A 14,456-nucleotide genomic window follows, 5' to 3' on the forward strand; every position below is an offset into this window, starting at 1 on the left:
GGACAAAGGGGCCCCATGATTTCCTATTACCCAGGGGCCCTATGAGTTGTCAGTCCGGTACATCCATATAACTGTAATTGCCATTCAGATCAAAAGGCTGTATTTTCTGAAACATGGTTTAGGGCTGCAAAATGGCTACCTAAACACCCTTTGCAATAGGAAAACCATTGATGCTACATTGTGCTGTAGAGACTGATGATGAAAATTGTTCATATGAGAAATCAATATTTTCCACTGTAATAGATCACAAAAGGTCATACTTTTCTTGTTATCTTCTTTGCATAGTTTTGAATCAGTTCCTCCCAGCATCTCCCAAAAGGTTCACCAGGAAATAGATGTAGAATCTTACTGATCATAAGTGTATTAAAAACAAAAAGGCTTTATCTGGATTCAATTTATTTTATATCAAGCTGGAGAAAAGAGCTCAATACAACCATTTTTTTTATATTGGGGAAATTCACCCATACCACTATATGCAAAATATTTTTAGAGTATCACTGACAGACAATGCAATGGAATTTGGAATGTACAATATTACTGTATGTTTTCAAAGTGTTCATAAATTATGTTTTTATTGGTTTTACCCCAGGTTTACACTAGTGTTGGTGCATAATCATGCATTCTTGGTGCATTTTGCAACACATATTTGCTTGTTTTTACATATTTTTAATGCGTTTCATGCTTCATGTGCTTTTTGTAGAAAGAAACTGACTGTTAAACACAAATCCCTGCCAAAAATGAGCCAAGTACTTTTCATGAGATTTTTATGCACTCCCATTGAAGTCTGTGGGGACAATACACACTATGCTGCACCAAAAGAAGCACTTGCACCTTTACAAAATTCACATTGAACCATGTTGCAATGATGTGCATGGGCACCATAGAGAATAATGTGATTTCCATTGTCTTGAATTGTTACACTGTATCGCTTCTTACTAAGATGTTTTTATTCCTAAGATCCCCAACTCAATCTTGTTGCCATAATGTTGTACTTATCTTATTCACACTATGTTTGTTATACATTTAACCTATCTCTACTACTGCAATAATATTCATAGAACATTCACCCAGAGGTAAAAATAGCCTGAGAAGATTTGATTTTGCTCCATTCTCACAACAGCTGGTTAGTTTGCACAGCGCTAATGTACATAAAGTTTTGCTGGATGAATTACTAAGCAATATTTTTTTGTTAAAACACCTAAATGATAAAAACAGTAACTGTGTATTTTTCTGTTCTAATAACTGTTTTAACCCCTTCCTGCTGACCGTACACAGATATGCAGCTTCACTGAAGTGGGCTTTTATCAGTGGGATGTACTGCATATCTGTGTACCTGTATTTGTACTGGGAGCATGCCACACAGAGCACTCCCAGCACAGAGACTGGGATCTCACCAGGAGCCACAGGTCTTGTTCTAATGATCAGGACCAGGGACTTATGGTTCTTGGTCACCTGGTCACCGTGATAGTCTCTGATTGGCTATCACAGTGATCAGTCGCTCTGCAGCCTGTCCATGTGTTTACTATCTTTTCTGAATAGAAAGATGCATTGTATCTTTCTCTCCTTGCAGGAGATGAAGATATAAAGTATATAAACAATATATAAATACAGACATAGCATTATAATACTTATTTTTGTCATACATGTTGGTTATAATTTTCTTTTTTTTTTCTGTGAGCCCAGGAATGAATTCCAAATCTGATACCACCTGCAGAGAAGCCCCTAACTCAAGGTTGAGGTCAGTGTGGGCACTATACAGGGGGAGGGGGGCAATGATGCAGGGCAACTGAGCCTTAAGGGAATGATTGCAGTACTATAACCGCAGCCCATAGGAGCTTTTATATAACTTTTAGCTAAGATTTATTATTATTAATGTTATTATACAGAATTTATATTTTATATAGCACCAACAGTTTGCACAATGCTTTACAATCTCAAAAAAGACAGTACAGTTACAATACAATAAATTAAAATTCAAGAGGCTTAAGCTGGCCATAGACGGAATTAATTTTCTTTCCTGCAACCACAGGTCGCAGGAAAGAAAGTTGCTTGATTCCCCCAAGAACATGGGGGGGGGGGGGGAGCAGTCCCCGCCAGGAGAACGCAGTGATTACTGCTAATGGCTATAATAGCGGCTGACATTGGAACCATCTATGACCGGCTTTAGGAGGGTCCTGCTCATAAGAGCTTACAATCTAAAGTAGTACAAACAATTATAACTGTGAGGAATAAGCTCAAGGAAGAGTTGAAAGTTCAGTTGTTAGTTGGAGATGTGATAGGCTTCTCTAAAGAAATTAGTTTTCAGGGATCACCTAAAGGTGGCCAAAGTAGGAGATAGCTGGACATATTGACGTAGAGAGTTGCAGAGGATGGGAGAGGCTCTGGAGACGTCCTGGAGATGGGCATGGGAGAAGGAGACAAGAGAGCTTGAGATCCAGAGATCTTGGGAGGAGCAGAGAGGATGGTTTGGGTGATATTTGGAGACAAAATTGGTGATGTAGCTTTGTATGTTGTTTTTTTAGTATTTTGAATTTAATTTACTGATCAATCAAAAGCCAGTGGAGGGACTGGCAGAGAGTGGTGGCAGACACTGAGTGGTAGGTAAGGTACATAAGTCGGGCTGCAGCATTTATGATAGACTGAAGAAAGGATTGCCTATGGAGAGGTAAGCCTATGAGAAGGGACTTGTCATTAGTCATTTACTAACTGACATATCAAGAAAGATAGTGTAATATGTAAGGTTACACTGATGCCCATATTCACTAGATTCCGTGTAAACAAAGTCTTTACAGCTGTTACCAAATGAATGAAATAAAACAAATGCCCTTGCTTTACATATTAAACATTGCATGTCTTAAATGTATACATAGTAGCAGTTACATGACTGTGCATGTATCTTTAAGCATTAAATATATTAGTGAAAGGTAATGTATATTGATCAAAATCTCCTCTGGAGTTCTAGAGAACGTATTAGCTTCAAACTGAGATAAAGGTTTTAGCTGTAAATGATTCTAGCTGAAAAGACTGCAGTGCTGATCTGAGGGCAGAGTGCCAATGTAGTACTGCAGTGTATTACAGTATGCAAGCAGTTCATGTGTGCAGGTCTGTACGAATATCACATTCTATTCCTTACCATTTTAATATACCTATAATTATGTTATCTATATTATCTCTGACTGTGCCATTTTCTTTCATTCTATAACACAGCTTTCTAAATTCCGATTCCTAATTCAAGGGAAGTATATCATGCAGAAATGTATAAAAAGCAAATGATTTTTAGGAATAACCAAATTGCTTCCTATGCATTACAGTTCCACAAGGAGTGTTTTAGCTTCTAAAATTAAGCTTATTCTACTGTTCAAACGAGTTATAGTAATGGACACATACCACCTGTGTCATTTATTGACCTGATGTCTATATGCAGAGTAGAGATGGGTTAAATGAAATTTGTCACAATGAAGACATTAACACATTTTAATTATTTATGCAGAAATGTTTGCAGCATTGTCAACTGCCACACTGTACCTTGCATGACAACCCACCCTCCCATTTTCTTTGGTGCCATTTTACACATGATAAATGAGAGTTTTGCCATCAAACACACCTACCATCAAAAGCATTAGAAGAACACAATGCCATTTTCTTAGTGCCATTCAGATGAATCATGAGTTTTCATGATCTCTATGAATTCAGTGTGAAATGAAACTACTTGTCCTCCATTATCATTATTCTCATATTCATCACAGTGAATTCTATAAACAGCAGTGTTCACTATAGCAGATTTTCTATCTGCTAACATTCACAGATGCTTCTCTTTTCTAACATTAAATGTAAATCCAGCCAAAAATGTTGTTTTCATTTTGGATAGAGCAGGGGTTCCATTACAGATTTTCTTTTCCTTGCTTACTGTCATCAGACAAGAAACTGCCAACCATCTGCAACAGGGACACAAACAGTAATAAAATGCTGACAGGGGTTCTCACATTCCTCTATTCTACTAAAAAAATATTCTTCTCTGTGTAACTGTTGATGATTTACCTTCACTCCAAAGTGAAGCCCTTGTCACCAGGAAAATAAGTGAGGGAAACATCCCTGACAGACCCTTGGATAGCAGTAAAACCTCACAGAGGTTCTAATCCTTCCTTACTCTATCCAAAGTAGAAAAAAAATGTCAGGACATACATTTTAATCCCAAGGGCAGAGTTGGTGAGATTACTTGTGTCAAACAAAGGGTGAGCAGCCATTAGTCAGTTTAGGTTCTGTTAATGACTAGGGATAAGCTTTAGGATCAGGGAAAGCATGGGTTCACAGCCAACCCAACCTGTTCAAAGTTCACTCACTGGCAGGACAAACTAATGTTGCCCTTTGCTGCCTTAGTAACTAAATACTAATAATGCACTTTCTGATCTCTGAACTTTAGTCAGATGGCTTAGAATGGCCAATATTGGGAGCTTTGTAATGTGTTAGCCCCTTCACTATAAAATGCAGGGTTCCCAGCTAGCTATGTGTCAGTGTATGTTGGAGTAGATAGGGATATCTGATGGTGTGGGATTCAGGAAAAATAATTGTGCTAAAAAAGTGCTATACACAGTGCTGTATTCTTCTACTGAATTGCAGTGTGTTGGGCTACATATTGGTGTGTCCACCATGTGCTCAGAGTGCATAGAAACAATGCGGAATTCACTCTGATGAAGTCAAGACTGGCAGCTGGCAACAAATGTAATCTGTGATCGTAGCAAAGGTCAGAAAGGCAACTGACAAGAGAAGTACAGTTGCAAGAAAAAGTATGTGAACCCCTTGGGATTACGTGGAGTTTTGCATGAATTGGGCATAAAATGTGCTCTGAACGTCATCTAAGTCACAACAATAGAAGAACACAGTCTGCTGAACATAATACTACACAAACATTAGATGTTGCCATGGTGTAAGGGACCGCCCGGCGGTACCACTAGCACTCCACTGGTCGGATGTTCCCAGCGCACGGAGTCTAAGCCCCAGGGTACTTGTTCACCAGGGCCCCTGATGGTGGGGATGGACTTGGAGTACCCCAGGACCAGGTCGTGACTACTGAGGACACCCGTCAGTGGTAGGGGTATTCGCCAGGGGCTCCCACGGGAGAGAGCCAGGTATGAGGAGGTCTGGAGACCCCGTAGAGAGGGACGGATGGATGGATGGATGGCTGAGCAGGAGCAGGGTCATACAAGCCGGGTCGGTAACTATGGGGACGGTGCGGTACAGAGCAGCGGGCAGAGAATAGTCGGGTCACACGCCAGGTCAGCAACAGCAGGTCAGATCCAATAGGGGGCATACAGGAGAGAGGTCAGACAAGCAAGGGTCAAAACAGGAGAAAACAGCAAGGTCAGGGCACAATCCGGGTCAGTAACTTACTTCAGACAGGTTCACAGGTTCACAGGATACAAAAGACCAAAAGGCACTGAATGACAGCTCAGGGCCGTTTAAATATCCCGCCCTGCGCTGTCATTGGTGCCAGGCGCGCGCCCGCGGTCACTACTGCGCATGCGCGAACCTGATTGCCGCGGTCGGCCAAGTCCCGGCGCTCGCGTACAGGGAGGTGTACTGCGCCTGCGCCGGGACCAGCGGCGCGACGATCCCCGACATTGCCCCCCCCCTACGGGCAACCTCCGGATGCCCACCCGATCTCTCCACCACGGGTGATCACGAAGAAACTCCCGGACTAGTCTAGGTGCGTGGACATTATGAGCCGGTTCCCAGGAGTTGTCCTCAGGACCATAGCCCTTCCACTTAATTAGGAATTGGGTCTGGCCCCCCCTTCTTCGGCACTTAAGGATCGTTTCCACCTCAAATTCCTCTTGTCCTTCGACCGTTATGGCATCAGGGGGTCTGGATTCTCGTTCTGGGAAGGCATCTGGGATCACTGGCTTCAGCAGAGATACATGGAAAACTGGATGAATTCTGAATGTGGCCGGAAGGATCAGCTCATATGCCACTTCGTTGACCATCCGCTTTACCTGAAAAGGCCCCACAAATTTAGGTCCCAATTTCTTCGAAGGACAAAGCATCTTTAAGTTGGTTGTGGCCAACCACACCTTCTGCCCAGGCCGCAACGCCAAATCCCCTCTTCGTTTCTTGTTAAACTCCTTCTTATTGTCCTCTTGGGCCCGAGCGATGGCTTCCTGGAGTAATTTGTTATTGACGGAGAAGAAGGTCAACGCATCCTGCGTGGCTGGAACTGGGCATTCAGAGACCAAGTCAGGGAGAAAGACAGGGTGAAACCCATAATTCGAAAAGAATGGGGACTGCCCCGTTGCCGAATGGCTTGCGTTGTTATAAGCGAACTCCGCCAGGGGTAAAAGAGACAGCCAATCATCCTGCAGGAAAGACGTGTAGCAACGCAAGTATTGCTCCAGGGTCTGGTTCGTCCTCTCGGTCTGACCGTTGGTCTGAGGGTGGAACGCGGAGGAGAGGGACAACTTGATGTCCAGGGCCTTGCACAGAGCCCTCCAAAACTTAGATGTAAACTGGACCCCTCGATCAGAGACGATGTCCTCGGGTACTCCATGAAGTCTAACGATCTCCCGGATAAATATTCGCGCCGTCTCAGTTGCTGACGGAGTCTTTCTTAGTGGCACGAAGTGAGCCATCTTGGATAGGCGATCAATAACCACCAGAATTGCTGTGTGGTCTTGTGACGGTGGGAGCTCGACTATGAAGTCCATCGCGATCTTCTGCCAAGGCCGTTCGGGAATCGGCAAAGGTCGCAACAGCCCCCAGGCTTTGCTCCTTGACGGTTTGCTCTTCTGGCAGATGGTACAGGATCTCACGTAGCGCTTGCAATCCTTAGCCATGTTTGGCCACCAAAACGAGCGCCGGAGAAGCTCCAGAGTCTTGACTGGGCCAAAGTGACCCGCCAGCGGGTGATCGTGGCAATGCCCCAAAACCAGGGTCCGGACTTCCTCAGGTACCATGATAGAATCCTCCTTCCACAGGAGTCCCCCTTTGTTCTGGAGGGATACCCCAACTGGGGTTGGTGTGGCCGTAGATGCTTCTATTAACTTGGAGCGAAGGTCCGACTGGAGCGCCAAGAAGTTCCCTGAGGACAAGATAGTGTCGGGTACCAGTTCTTCTTCGGAGTCCTCAAACATACGAGATAGCGCGTCAGGCTTCGTATTTTTAGATCCGGGCCTGTAAGTAATATGAAAATTGAATCTGGAAAAGAACAGGGCCCATCTTGCCTGCCGTGGGCGTAGACGCTTGGCAGTCCTCAGATATTCCAGATTCTTGTGGTCTGTGAAAATCAATATAGGGTGTGAGGCACCTTCCAGCAGGTATCTCCATTCTTCTAGCGCTGCTTTGATAGCCAGCAGCTCTCGATCCCCGATATCGTAATTCTTCTCTGCTGGGGTGAGTTTCCTCGAGAAGAATGCTACGGGATGGAGTAACTCTTTGGTGCCTTTCCGCTGAGACAGGATGGATCCTACCGCATTCTCCGATGCATCTACCTCCAAGATGTAGGGCAGGGCCGCGTCCGGGTGGCCCAGGATGGGTGCCGAGGTAAACAGCTTTTTCAGAGCTTCGAAAGCTTTTTGAGCCTCTGGTGTCCATTTGAACCGGGTTCCAAGTTTGGTTAGTTGGGTAATGGGGGAGACCAGACCCGAGAAGTTTTTGATGAACTTCCGATAAAAGTTCGCGAACCCTATAAACCGTTGGACACCTTTTTTGTCCGTGGGTTCAGGCCAATCTAAAATTGCAGAGACCTTCTGGGGGTCCATCGCGACCCCCGCAGTGGAGATAATCAGGCCTAGGAACGTGATGCTAGATTGCTCAAAGCAACATTTCTCCGCCTTAGCATATAACCCATGCTGCCGCAATCGCCCCAAAACTTTCGCCACATGTATCCTATGATCCTCTAGAGAGGGTGAAAAAATTAGTATGTCGTCCAAGTAGACGATAACGAAGACATCCAAAAAATCCCTGAAGATGTCGTTCACAAAGTGTTGGAAGGTGGCTGGTGCATTGCACAGCCCAAATGGCATGACCAAGTATTCAAAGTGGCCAAACCGGGTACGGAAAGCAGTTTTCCACTCGTCCCCCTCTCTTATGCGTACCAGGTTATAGGCCCCCCTTAAATCAAGTTTTGTGAATATGACTGCAGCCTTTAGGCTCTGAAACAGTTCTGGTACCAATGGCAATGGGTAACGATTTTTTATCGTGACCCTGTTCAGCTCCCGGTAGTCAATACAAGGTCTCAGGGTTTTGTCTTTTTTCTCCACGAAGAAGATTCCCGCTCCTGCTGGAGAAGTGGAGGGGCGGATGAATCCCTTCTGGAGGCTGTCCTCGATATATTCCTTCAGGGCCCTCAATTCAAGCTCAGATAGGGGGAAAATACGCCCAAAAGGGATTTCAGAGCCTGGTAACAGGTCGATTGGACAGTCATACGGGCGGTGGGGGGGCAGAGTGTCGGCTCCCCGCTTACTGAACACATCCAGGAACCCATGATAGGCTGCGGGAATAACCTGTTTCAAGTCGGAGTCTCCTTCGGAGCAAAGGAGAACTCGGGGCCCCGCGGGGCCCGAAGTGCGACAACGTTCCCGACAGTATGGGGAAGGGAACGAGATTGACCCGGTCTCCCAGTCAATCTGGGGGTTATGGGCCCGTAACCATGGGAGCCCCAGAATGACTGGGAAAAGAGGTGATGCAATAGCGTCCAGGCGGAGGAACTCCTGGTGCTGGTTGGCAATGATAGTGGCAATGGGGGGAGTTTCCTGATTAACTACCCCCGATTTTATCTGGGAACCATCAGCCAAAAAGATGTTGAAGCCCTTCTGTCTGTGTTGGAGAGGGATACCCTGTTGGTGAGCAAACTCTAGATCCAGGAAACAGCTGCATGCCCCCGAATCAACTATGGCTGTCACCTCCACGATCTTTCCTGGGAGCTGAAAGGAGAGGGGCACTACTAAGTATTGCGAAGGACAGGTATTGCTAACAGACAAGGAAGAAAAACGGGTGCACTTACTCATTTTTTGAGGGCAGGATCGCACCATATGACCAGCTTCACCGCAGTAAAGGCAGAGGTTCTGGGCTCGTCTGCGCTGGCGTTCCTCCGGTGATAATTTAGGCCGTGCCAGACCTAGCTGCATAGGTTCCGGAACATCTCCTGGTGGTGGGTTCTGGATGCTTTGTCGGGTTGGTGGGCTGGGGCCTAGGAATGGACCCCAGGTATTTCCGCGACCCTGGCCGGACCTCTCAAGCCTGCGTTCCCGCAGTCTTCGGTCAATCTTAATTGTCAGGGCAATAAGGTCTTCTAGAGACTCGGGAACCTCCACCCGGGCCAGCTCATCTTTCAAGGGATCGGAGAGTCCCATACGGAACTGGTGCAATAGAGCGAACTCATTCCAGCGTGTGTCCCCCATCCACCGCCTGAAATCAGAGGCGTATTCCTCTGCCGCCCGCCGGCCCTGTCGGAGCGCATATAAGGTCGCTTCGGCAGAGGCTGCCCGCTGTGGGTCATCATACAAGATGGCCATTGCTTCAAAGAAACTATTGACCGATCCCAGGTGAGGATCATTGTTTCCCCTTAGCCGGTGGGCCCAATCCTGGGGTTCACCCTGTAGTAGTGAAATAATGAATCCTACCTTCACGTTTTCGGTCAGGAAGGTACGGGGTTGTAGCTCAAAGAACAAGAGACAGGAGTCGCGGAATGACCGGAAGCGTGTGCGGTCCCCGTGAAAACGCTCCGGTAGGGGTACTCGGGGTTCTACCATAGGGAGCGGGGCGGAAGCCCCTGAGGCTGGCTCCTGAGCTACCAGGGCCGGGGGTGCAGAAACCGGGGCCTGTGGGGCAGGATCAGAAATAGAGCCAGTCTGGATGCGATTCTCCAGCTGCATGCATCTGTCCTGCAGGACCGTTACGGCCTGCGTCAAAGTAGCTAGGTGCCTGCAAATTTCCTCTAACGGGGAGGGCCCTCCTCTAGGCTCAGTCATGGCCTTTTGGTACTGTAAGGGACCGCCCGGCGGTACCACTAGCACTCCACTGGTCGGATGTTCCCAGCGCACGGAGTCTAAGCCCCAGGGTACTTGTTCACCAGGGCCCCTGATGGTGGGGATGGACTTGGAGTACCCCAGGACCAGGTCGTGACTACTGAGGACACCCGTCAGTGGTAGGGGTATTCGCCAGGGGCTCCCACGGGAGAGAGCCAGGTATGAGGAGGTCTGGAGACCCCGTAGAGAGGGACGGATGGATGGATGGATGGATGGCTGAGCAGGAGCAGGGTCATACAAGCCGGGTCGGTAACTATGGGGACGGTGCGGTACAGAGCAGCGGGCAGAGAATAGTCGGGTCACACGCCAGGTCAGCAACAGCAGGTCAGATCCAATAGGGGGCATACAGGAGAGAGGTCAGGCAAGCAAGGGTCAAAACAGGAGAAAACAGCAAGGTCAGGGCACAATCCGGGTCAGCAACTTACTTCAGACAGGTTCACAGGTTCACAGGGTACAAAAGACCAAAAGGCACTGAATGACAGCTCAGGGCCGTTTAAATATCCCGCCCTGCGCTGTCATTGGTGCCAGGCGCGCGCCCGCGGTCACTACTGCGCATGCGCGAACCTGATTGCCGCGGTCGGCCAAGTCCCGGCGCTCGCGTACAGGGAGGTGTACTGCGCCTGCGCCGGGACCAGCGGCGCGACGATCCCCGACACATGGTTTAATTGCACATAACATGTAAACATTCACAGTGCAGGGAGGAAAAAGTATGTGAGGCCCTAGCTTAATGACTTCTCCCAGAGCTAATTGGAGCCAGGAGTGAGCCAACCTTGACTCCAATCAGTGTGATGATAATGGATGTGTTGCTGACAGCTGTCCTGCCCTTAAAAAACACACACCTGTTTTGGGTTTACTGGTTTCAAGAAGCACTGTCTGATGTGAACCATGCCTCGCAGAAAAGAGCTCTCAGAAGACCTACGATCAAGAATTGTTGACTTGCATGAAGCTGGAAAGGGTTACAAAAGTATCTCCAAAAGCCTTGATGTTCATGTGTCCACGGTAAGACAGACTGTCTACAAATGGAGAAAGTTTAGCACTGTTGCTACTCTCCCTAGGTGTGGTCGTTCTGTAAAAATGACTGCAAGAGGACAGCGCAGAATGCTGCATGAGGTAAAGAAGAATCCCAGAGTGTCAGCTAAAGACCTACAGAAATCTCTGGCACATGCTAACATTTTTGTTGACACATCTACAATAAGGAAAACATTAAACAAGAATGGAGTACATGGGAGGACACCACGGAGGAAGCCATTGCTGTCCAAAAAGAATATTGCAGCATGTTTGAAGTTTGCAAAAGAGCACCTGGATGTTCCACAGCACTACTGGCAAAATATACTGTGGACAGATGAAACCAAGATTGAGTTGTTTGGGAAGAACACACAACACTATGTGTGGAAAAGAAAAAGGCACAGCACACCAACATCAAAACCTCATCCCCACTGTAAAACATGGCGGAGGGAGCATCATGGTTTGGGGCTGCTTTGCTGCCTCAGGGCCTGGATGGATTGTTGTCATTGATGGGAAAATGAATTCCAGAGTTTATCAAGACATTTTGCAGGAAAACGTACGACCATCTGTCCGCCAGCTGAAGCTCCACAGAGGATGGGTGATGCAACAGGACAATGACCCAAAGCATACAAGTAATTCAACAAAACAATGGCTGCAACAGCACAGAATACGCCTTCTGGAGTGGCCCAGTCAGAGTCCTGACCTCAACCCGATTGAAATGCTGTGGCATGACCTTAAGAGAGCGATTCACACCAGACATCCCAAGAATATTGCTACACTGAAACAGTTTTGTGAAGAGGAGTGGTCCAAAATTACTCCAGATCATTGTGCAGGTCTGATCTGCAACTACAGGAAACGTTTGGTTGAGGTTATTGCTGCCAAAGGAGGGTCAACCAGTTATTAAGTCCAAAGGTTCAAATACTTTTTCCTCCCTGCACTGTGAATGTTTACATGTTATGTGCAATTAAACCATGGCAACATCTAATGTTTGTGTAGTATTATGTTCAGCAGACTGTGTTCTTCTATTGTTGTGACTTAGATGACGTTCAGAGCACATTTTATGCCCAATTCATGCAAAACTCCACGTAATCCCAAGGGGTTCACATACTTTTTCTTGCAACTGTATATGTTAAATGTAGCAAGGGTCAGCGCAGGAATCAGACAGTGGAGGAATCCTTTTAATGGGAAAACAGGCAAAGACAGAAGAGCACATGGTCAGCAGAAAAACCATATCACAAAAAGGAACTGAGCCACTAGATGATGATGTTTAAATAAGATACCTTTCATGCCAGAAACCAATCCAGATGTTTGGAAGGTGTGTGACCAGCCAAATCTGGGATGTACAGACTAGCATCAAACAGTCTCAGTGTGAAGCTGAAGGACTGCAGGGGCCACCAGCAAACAGATATGTGGGGCATCCTCCTCAGAACTGTTAAGTTTGCTGCGCATAGTGTCTCTGCAGCTGAACCTCAACTGCAAAATGTCTACTGTCTGCTGCAGGGTAAATTTTGTGTTGCACCTCAAAGTTTTTAGCCCTTGGTAAAATTCATGCGCAACCTACAGATGCTAATTCTGTGAGCCTAGACTCTACAGCTCTAAATAGTCAACACTCTATCAAATCCGTGGATATTTCTGTGGGAATGGAAGCACCGGCACTTGGTAAATCCAATAGTGGCTGACACCCCTTATCTTTCTGACTGACACTAATGGTCTGTTGCCATGCTTTGCTACTTACGTACTCATCCGGAAAAATTGGAATAAGACTAAGCAGCTTCAAAAAGTTTCAGGCTTTACCACGTAGAGCCCAATCTGGCATGCCTATACCTAAAGCTAACTAAAATTCCATATAGTCATAAATTAGAGGGATTTGGAATTACACGTTTATGTTACATATTTGTAAATGGCTCACTAAAGACTTTTACTGATTTGCAAAATCAATTCAGTTTGCCTCAACCAATGATGTTCTACTTTGTACAGTTGCAGCATGCAGTTAAGGTTCAAGTAGATGCAACCATGAGGAGTCAGTCCCCTACTCCAGTCTTCAGTATGATGTAAAAGACCACCTCCTGTAAGGGTTTCATTTCAAAATGCTATAATAGGTTAGTTAGTTAACCTTCTTGACAGTTATCCTCTCAAGGTGGAACGACCTTGGGCTACTGACATTGGCTAAATTGAGGAGGACCAGTAGGAGGAGGCAGTACAGGCAGTCCAGGGAATCTCTCAATATTTCTCATAGATTTAAACAATTCTAACAATATTATACACATAGCAAGCTGTTCAAAATGGGCATCCTTGATGATTCCCTTTGCAGTACATGCCAAAGGGATCATGGAGTTGTACTTCATTTACTACGAAGATGCCCCAAGCTATATATCTACTGGGCAGGGGTCATCCAAGCTCTTTACTCTGTATTTCAAGTAACAATTCAGACAGATCTCAAACAGTGTATCTTGGGTATCTTAGATACGTTACTACAAAAATCTACCAGGGAGGCAATTTTAGGGCTCTGTTCCAAGCCTGTAGACTGCTCCCTATGCCACTGGAAATCTGCACTCTACCCATGCACATTGAATAGATAGGGTGTATGGGAGACACACCTTGTCTGGAAAAATATATTTATCAGCATAGATGTTGCTCAGATAAATTAAGTATGGCTTGATATCCTAGATCTTAGTCCTCTAGATTTAATAACTAATAGGATTCTGTAACTGGCCTGACTGTTCAGTTTGAACACTGCCTTTTAAGCTAATGGTATTTGTACTTAACTCCTTGTTTATGCAGATGTCTTGATGATATCAGTACTTTATTATGTAAATGCATCACTCTATAGCTACATTATAGCTTCACTATGGATGGATTCATAAGTTGTCTATGCAATATGTCTACTTTCAACGTTGAATGCTCTGAAATTGTATTTTTAAGTTTTCAATAAACGTTTTTCCTATTTAAAAAAAAAAGTGCTCTGGTACAATAAAAGTGCTACAAATAATAAGCTGCAAGATTTCCAATGTTTACTGTATAATAAATTATGTGTTGCACTTCACAGTTTTCAGTCTATTCTCCTGCTCTGGCACTGTAAAGGTTACTCATATGAAGTTTTTGTGGATGTACCTTATGTTCTGAATCTCAAAGTTTGCAGGCTAGTCCAGTGCTTTGACACTTAAAAATATTTGTGGCTTTTGTTGTGCTGAAATAATACAATCTAATATTTATTTTAAGATACAACCAGCATCTTATATTGAAACCCAACCAAGCTGACTTCCAGCCACTGTACAATATTTGTTGCTATTGTCTTTTTAATTTTAAACTCTACTGTTTATCCCATGATGCAAACTGCCTTGTCTTTCTCATTTACATTGCATCCTTGCCAAGCTGCTTACATACTGTCCAGCCACTGCTCAATGCAGTGTATGGGACTTTTGTCTGATAAAT

At 45.5% G+C, this 14,456-nt stretch overlaps 1 protein-coding gene across 2 annotated transcripts in view; it reads right to left on the minus strand.

Moving 5' to 3' along the window:
* GRIN2A (glutamate ionotropic receptor NMDA type subunit 2A) overlaps window positions 1-14,456 on the minus strand; it is a 933,223-nt gene that overhangs the window by 30,235 nt on the left and 888,532 nt on the right. The gene's annotated exons all lie outside the window — the stretch shown is intronic.

This window comes from Staurois parvus, unplaced genomic scaffold (genome assembly GCF_062004578.1).
Source record: "Staurois parvus isolate SC_StPar_1 unplaced genomic scaffold, SC_StPar_1.0 ptg000200l, whole genome shotgun sequence".
Classification (NCBI taxonomy): domain Eukaryota; kingdom Metazoa; phylum Chordata; class Amphibia; order Anura; family Ranidae; genus Staurois; species Staurois parvus.